Raw genomic sequence first — 8,912 nt, 5'->3', positions numbered from 1 at the left:
ATGTTTATTTTGGTCTATTGCTGTGATACAGCACATCATTATGGCAGAAGGATGTGGTAAAAGATAGCTGCTTAAAAATTACAATCAAGGGAAAAATATGAATACATATATACAAGGTAGCTAAGACGATTGTATAAATAATTTCTATTGTGTTATTGAAAGGAACAGTTAATGTTTAATTTTTTGATCTATCTTATAGGCCTCTATTTGTTTATCTAAGTAATCAATTTAAAGATAAAATTATGCAATACAATAACCATTGTTAATTTCCTTTCACCTTATCTGAAATTCTCTATTGCTTTTGTTGGTTTTATGTTGTTTTATTTATGGCTGTTAATATGTTTCAATTTGCTTATGTTTAAAATTTAAAAAGGCTATTGAGAAGTTGAGAAAAATGAGCCAGCCAGGAGGAGGATGGGGGTCAAATACAGTCTCTAAGGTCATGCTCCCATGATCTACTCTCTTTAAGTATGCACAAGTTTCTATTAGCCCATTCAAGTATGACTAATAAATAATTTTTAAAAAAAAAATCCATCAACTTGACTTTGGGAACATTTTAGACACAATCGATAACACATAGGAAGTTTCCTAAACAGGTACACAGACTCTATGCGTTAGACTTCTTATGATGCAATAAGATAATTTCATGCAGGAAGTGGCTTAACCAACAGACACTTATTTCATATAGTGATACTGCTTGGGAAACCAAAGGTCAGTAGACTCAGTTTGTAATCAGTAACTTCTTGTAAATAGCCACCTTTTTAGTGTATCTTCATATGATACTCTAAATAAATAGCCACCTTTTTAGTGTATCTTCATATGATAAATGAAGACACTAATTCCATCATGGGACGCTCAGTCATGATTTCATCTAAATCTAATAACTCAAATATTCCACTTCAAAATACATCACTATCACTAGAATTAGACCTTTATACTATGAATCTTGGAAGAACACACAGTCTATATAAAACTGCATAGAGTGTATCCTTTACTCAATTCCCCTTAATATTAAAATTTTTCAAATGATACTATAGTTTTAAGGACAGAAAACTGACATGGTAACAGTGCACCGACCATACTTAGATTTAACAAATTTTATGTTTCCATTTGTGAGTATGTGCATAGTTATATATATGTACTATCCTAATCAGTATATTAATTATGATTTGAAAGTAAGAGTCTCTTTTCTTACTTTTATTAAAACATAGTCACCAACTCATCCTTACTCCTGGGTAGTAATTACTCTTTTCTTTATCTATAACATTTTGTTATATTAACAATGCTTTGGACAAAATACCAACAAACAAATAACAGAACTGAACCAAATTTGTTAACAAATGGACTTAGTAGATATTAACAGATTGCTCCACGCCACCAGATTAGAATACACATTCTTCTTAGCTGCACATGGCACATTCTCTAAAATAGACGATATATTAACCCATAGAACATGCTTAACTAAATGCAAAGAAATTGAAATTATCCCATGCATACTATCTGACCATAGTGCAATGAAGTTGGAAATTAATGACAAAAGGAATCACAAAACTCCATAAACACATGGAAATTAAATAACAGCATCCTAAACAGCCAATGGGTCACAGGTGAATTTAAAGAAGAAATTAAACAATATCCACAGGCCAAAGAAAATGTAAATACAACTTTCTGGAATCTATGGGATGCACTGAAAGTGGTCCTCAGAGGGAAGTTTATAGCGGTGAACTCACATATCAGGAAAATAGAATGAGAAGAAATACATAGCCTAATGCTGTACCTCAAACTTTTAGAAAAACAAGAACAAGTCAATCCCAAAGCCCAAAGAAGGAAGAAAATTATAAGATCAGGACAGAAATTAATGCAATTGAGGCAAAGAAAATAGTACAAAGAATTAATGAGTCAAAGACTTGGTTCTTTGAAAGAACAAATAAAATTGATAAACTCCTAGTCAACCTTATTTTAAAAAGGAAAGATTAAAACTAAAATTCATGCAATAAGGAAAGAAAATGGTGAAATCACTACAGTTCCTATAGGAATACAGAACATCATCAACATCTACTTTGAAAATTTTTACTCCCATAGGATGGAAAATACAGAAAAAATGCAAAGATTCCTAGATAGGTATGAATTGCCAACGTTGAATCAAGAAGAAATAAAAATTCTGAATAATCCAATATCAATTATTGAAAATGAAAATGTGATTAAAACCTACCACCAAAGGAAAGCCCAGGTCCTGATGGATTCACAGCTGAATTCTACAAGAAATTCAGATAATATTTAATGCCAATTCTTCTCAAACTCTTCAGTGAAATTGAAAAGGAAGTAATCCTCCTTAACTCATTTCTGAAGGCAAATATTATACTGATACCAAAACCAGAGAAAGACCGAACCCCAAAAGAGAACTACAGACAAATCTCCTAATGAACATAGATGAAAAGATACTCAATAAAATATTGGCAAACAGAATTCAGCAAATTCTCAAGAAGATTATACAGTATGACCAAGTAGGATTCATTCCAGAGATGCAGGGATGTTTCAATATATGCAAGTCAATTAATGTAATACACCATACCAATAGAGCCAAAGACAAAAACCACATGATCATCTCAATGGATGCAGAATAAGCTCTTCTTAAAATGCAACACTCATTCATGATAAAAAGCCTACAGAAAAAAGAAATATATGGTCTTTACTTCAATCTGATCAAAGCCATCTATGAGAAACCAACAGCCAACATCATACTATATGGATAAAACTGAAAGCTTTCAAACTAAAATAAGGAATGAGACAAGTGTGCCCACTGTCACCACTTCTGTTCAACATATTTCTGGAAATACTAGCCAGAACAACTAGACAAGAGAGAGGTATAAGAGGAATAAGGATAGGAAAGGAAGTGATATTATCATTATTCACATATACAATACTCTACATGGAAGACCCCAACACTCCACAAAAAGACTCTTAGAATTAATCAACAAATTCAGTAGTGTAGCTGGATACAGAGTCAACACTCAAAAATCAATAGCATCCCTGTACACAAAAAACAATCACATGGAGATAGAAATTAAGGAAACCATACATTTCACCAGTGTCAACCTAACAAAAGAAGTAAAACATCTTTACAGGGAAAACTACACTGTTCTGAAGAAGGAGATTGAAAAAGATTTCAGAAAATGGAAAGATATTCCTTGCTCATGGGTTGGAAGAACCAACATTGTTAAAATGGCCATACTACCAAAATTGTTGTACAGATTCAAAGCAATCCCAATCAAAATACCTTAAGTATACCTCACAGGTCTGCAGAAAACATTCCTAAAGTTCATCTGCAACCAGAAGAGAAGCAGAATAGCAAAAGCAATCCTGAGCAACAAAGACAAGTCAGGCGGCATCACAATCCCTGACTTGAAATTATACCACAAGGCTACTATGATAAAATAAACATGATATTGGTGAGAAAACAGACCTGATGATCAATGGAACAGACTCGAAGATGCAACCACAATCACAAACACTCTCAGCCAGCTTATGTTTGACAAAGGAACCAAAAAAGTTCACTGGAAGAAAGATAGCCTCTTTCACAAATGATGCTGGAAAAACTGGTTTGCCACATGCAAAAGACTGAAAGTAAACCCATCTCTATCACCATGTACCAAACTCAAGTTAAAATGGATCACAGATTTCAATATGAAAGCAGAAACACTAAATTTACTGGAAGAGAAAATAGGTAAAAATCTTGAAGACATAGGGTTAGGCAGAGAGTTCATGTAGAAAAACCAAACTGCACAGGAAAGACATCAAAGAATCAACAATTGGGAAATCATGTTATTGAAAAGTTTTGCACATCTAAAACAAGCACCAGGAGAGTAAAAACAAAAACCCACAAATTGGGAAAAAAATTTAGATGACTGTCTCTTGCACAAAGGACTTCTATCTAGAACATATAAAGAACTAAAAAAAATCAGCCCAGCCAAATTTAAAGACCCAATAAAAAATGGGTATCTGAGATGAGCACACATTTCTCAGATTAAAAAATACAAATGGCAAATAAATACATGAAAAAATGTTCAACATCATTAGTCATTTGAGAAATGCAAATTATAACAACGCGGAGATTCCGTATCATCCTGGAAGGAATGGCTATCATAAAGAAATCAACCAATAACAAATGTTGGTGAGGCTGTGGTGAAAAAGGAATCCTTCTTCACTGTTGGTGGGAATGTAGACTGGTGCAACCACTGTGGAGACCAGTCTGGAAATTCCTCAGTAAGCTAGCACTAGAGGTCCCATTCAACCCAGCTATTTCCCTTTGGGGTATTTTTCCAGAAGAAATAAAAAATCATACCATAATGATACACATGCATCCATATTTATAGATGTGCAATTTGTAATAGCTAAATTTTAGAAGCAGCCCAATTGCCCATCAACAGAAGAGTGGGTTCAAACATGTGGCAATTTTATATAATGAAATATTACTAACTATAAAGAAAGATAAACTTGAGGCTTTCATAGATAAATGGGTGGAACTAGAGACAATACTCATAAGGGAAATAAATCAGACCCACACATGTAAATATCATATTTGTCTCACTAGTAAAAGATCCTGAAAGAGTAAATAAAATCTGAAAGGTAAACTAGATAGTGTGAAAGGGAAAGAAACTGCTCAAAAGGAAAGACACACTGGGATGAGTGAAAAGAGAAAAAGAAAGAGGAGGGAAAAATTATATATATATATATGCACACAGAGAATAGCTAAGAGAGCTGTACCACTGACTTCTATTGCTTTATTGAAAGGAACAGTTTATGTTTAATTGATTGATCAATCTTACATGCCTATATTTGTTTAACTGAGTAACTAATTTGAATATAACAATATGTAACACAACAATTGTTGTTAATTTCCTATCACCTTGTCTGAAATTCTGTATTGCTTCTGTTGTTTGGAAGTTGCTTTGTTTATGTCTATTTGTTTGTTAATTTGTTTTCATTCTTTTATCTTTAAAAAAAGAAATTTTTTTTTATAAATTTTAGATGTGACATTTCAACATCAGCATTTTTCACACAGTAAAATGACTGATATTTATACAGATTATTGTACATACTACTGATTTGTTTATTTTTGTTGTTTTATTTTGTTTATCCATTTACCTATTGAAGTGTATTTTGGCAATTTCAGTTGGCGCTACTAAAATTAAGCCACTATGAGTATTTCTGAAAAGTGACTGTATGAGTAGATTTCTACTTGCATAGATTAAATGACTAAGTTTAATTGCTAGATCATATGACACTGAAAGATTTGTTACTATTATTCTTTTTACAAAAAAATTATTACTGAAATATATTTTTGCTGAGTATAGAATTTACAATAAATATGTCTCTTCTTTCAGTACTGAAAAAATGTTGGGTCATTTTTTCATCATTTCAAAGAGAAAATTTGACCAAGCATTATTGCTCCTTACCTCATATCAAGATTTGTTTTACATTTGCCTTTCAGAAATTTAATTTTGTGATACTGACATCAAAGTTTTGTTTTGTCAACTTTGACATCTCCTCAACTTCTTACTTCTGATTTCTTATTATTTTTACCAAATTAGAGAAATTTTCAGCCTTTATTGGTTGGAATACTCTTCATTCGCACACTTCCTACTTTTGTGATTCTGAACATGGTACTAATTTTATTGTATTCTGAAATGTGTCATGAACTCTTTTCTTTTTTCTACTTTATTTTCTCTTTGTTGTTCACATTGGATGAGTTTATTAATATCTCTTCATGTACAGTGATTCTATCCTTTGTCATTTCACTTAATTGTTAGTTTTATGCAGTGCTTATTTTCTTTCAGTTACTTTAAATTTATTTTAGTAATTTCCATTTAGTTTGTTAAAAATAGTTTTAATTCCCTTTTGTTTTTTCACATGTGTTTATTGTTGGTCTAGGAAAGATTGTAATGATAGACTAGCTACTATCTTTTCTGATAATCCCAATATTTGTTGTGTGAATCTTGGCAACTTTTGACTACTCTTGTGACTATCCTGGCTTTTCATAGTTGAGCGATTGAGGGTATTTTGTGCTCACTGTTGTCAGACACCGGATCTTATTTAATATTTGTAAGCAGAGATTTAGCTGTTGAAGGATGGAACACATGTGAGGAAGGCAGAGGGCAGAAATTGTTACCATCTAGAGCCAAATAATAGTACTCCATAGAAAGTGTGGTGCTTTCTCAAATTGCTGCACTGAAGATATATAAATTGAAAGCTCACTAACCACTGCAGAAACCAGCAGGTAGACTAGTAAATGAATATACCAACTAGCTCACCTCCTATTGCCTGTTTCACTTTGATGGTGCTGCATGATTGTGGAGACTCAGTACCCAGCTGGTCCTGATCACACAAGGCTAAGGAAGGTGTCAGGAAGAGGTAGAACAGAGTGCCAATGAATACCTCCTTCTCTACGTACTATTTTTGACACATTATTGCATGAGGACTCATCTTCTTTTGCATGCTATACACAGAAGGGTAAGTGAGGAAGCAGTGAGTCAAGTGTGAAGGCTCAGTTCCCTGCTATACCTCACTTATAATGCAGTGGTAGGGCAATTGGAGTGTTCACTGCTGAAGATTATCTTTCTTCTCAGTCCTCCGGACATCACCCTGGTAAGGGTTATGATTTTGAGAGGAGCTTGTTTTCAACAAACAGTGATTAACAATCAGGCCTTTGCTTATCACTGCCCATACTAACAGGATGTGGATATAAAGCACCAGGCCCTGCTTCCATAGGAAGGGGAACCAGGCAGATGAGTTTTCCACTTAGCCTTACTCCCTTCTGTTTATTCCACTCTATTCTCTGCATGGGTGTACTGTACAATTTCTTGACTAGTGTTTTGAAAACTTAGACCATGTATTGTAATTTTTTTCTGCTTTATTAGACTATTCTTTTTTATATAGTTTAACAAGAAAAGCAGACTTGTTTCATTTACTGCACTCATTATTAAACCTATTGAGAATTTCTCCATTTCCCTTTTCAGAATTTAAGAGAGAAAAATGGAATCTTAAAGAAATCACTACTAAATTACTACCAATGACCCAAAGAACCTAGGTAGTCTACTCTATTTTTCCCATGCTTGTTTCTGTATGTTGTACTGCACTAAGGGAATTTTGGTGGTAAAAGAAGACTAGGGAGAAACACACTATACCATGACAGAAACTGGAGCTTGGAAAAGAAATTTTAACTCCAAATAACATATAAAGGCTATATGCTCTGAATAAAAAATAGACTTTCCAAAGAAATTATAATCTTATGTAAAAATATATAACCAATGTATCCATCACTTTTTTTCATCAACTACTGAAATCTTAGTCACCACTACTAGGCAGACTTAGGTTTGACAAACTGCTGGACAATATACCAAAGATGAGAATGCAGGTTTGAACTTTTATTAGTACAAGTGGGTTAAATAATTGAGAATTGCAATGAAAAGGACACTTCATGTAAAAGTGTCTCCCCAAGCCCTGTTTTTCAGTACCAGAGATGGAATACAAGGAACTGTAACTGAGCTACTATCCCATCCAGATTTCTATTTCTCTTTTACATTTTAAGGCTTTGTGATGCTAAATTGTTTAGGCAGACCTGGTACTTGCAATTTTTCTGCTTCAGCCTCCTAGAGTGCTGGACTACAAGTGTGCACCACAATACTTGACACTCTTTCCCTGAATTTAGAGTAACAATTTAGTACATAGACAGATAGATATAATTGGACAAAAAGTAGACAAGAGACAATATTAAATTATATGATTTTTATGTGTCTCATACTCTTTAAAGGAATATTCTATAATACAGAAATAAAAAGTAAAATAAAATTAACTACTTAGAAATTTTAAAATGTTTTTCATCTCGTAAAAGTGCAATTTTGCTTAAATCTCAAGGAACCCTAATCTTAAAATTTGTTAGGGAAAATTGAATAATATTATATATAGTCTGCCAAAATGTGCACACAATTCAGCAGTTCACCAAGTATGGAAGCTAATGGCCACCACTTTGAGCACTTCTTATTATTGTAAAGGCCACAGTTAACTTGTAGAAGTCTCATAATATCTCAATAAATATAGTATTGAAATAATTATACAAGGCCTTTTTTCCTAATGTATATATTTCAGCAGACTCTATATAACTCAGATTATTTGATTATTATCTCCAATAATAGAATGTATTGTATTATCCAGTGACCTTTAATAATGAATATCACTTGCTATACAGCTGATGCATTATTTTTCAGAATATTGGCTATAAATAATGTTAAGTAGTAAAATAAGAAATTGAAAGTGATTGTTATTCAATACTAAAGAAGAAAATAAAGAGATCTATATTCTTGAAATTGCATGCTTAGTATTTTAAAAAGTAAAGATCTTCCTTTGTTACAAATACATGGGATATCTAGAAAAAGGGTTTATATAAAAAATTCAAACTCTATTTGGAAAGCACTTACTGAAACTTCTAAAAATAGTTAGATGTTAATTTTTTCAATATTCTTCCTTTGTGAGTATGTTTTTTGTTTTCAGTCTGGTAAATTGTTTTCACCCAGATTGAGGCACTATATTGTTGAAGTCATGATTTGCAAGGGCAACAGTACAGGACACATAATTTAAAGGATTAATTTACAGTAGTCACATAAAGAATCAAGTAAAAAGAGCACAGAAAATCTGTCCACACACTAAAGACCAAGAGAATCCAGCTGAAAGAATGGATGCCATGGCCATGTCCTGCATGGGTCCTGCTAAAGACCTAGGCCCATGAAAATACCCCCTACAAATCCAACTGATGATAGGGGTGTCCACACAGCATGAAGATGATACATAACTCCCAGTGCCATACAAATCTCTGTGTGATTTGGGATGTGAAAGAAGGTCAATTATCATCTGGAAGG

The sequence above is a fragment of the Chinchilla lanigera genome, unplaced genomic scaffold (genome assembly GCF_000276665.1).
Source record: "Chinchilla lanigera isolate Chin_1 unplaced genomic scaffold, ChiLan1.0 scaffold00128, whole genome shotgun sequence".
Taxonomy (NCBI): Eukaryota; Metazoa; Chordata; class Mammalia; order Rodentia; family Chinchillidae; genus Chinchilla; species Chinchilla lanigera.
This window is presented reverse-complemented; position numbering follows the sequence as displayed.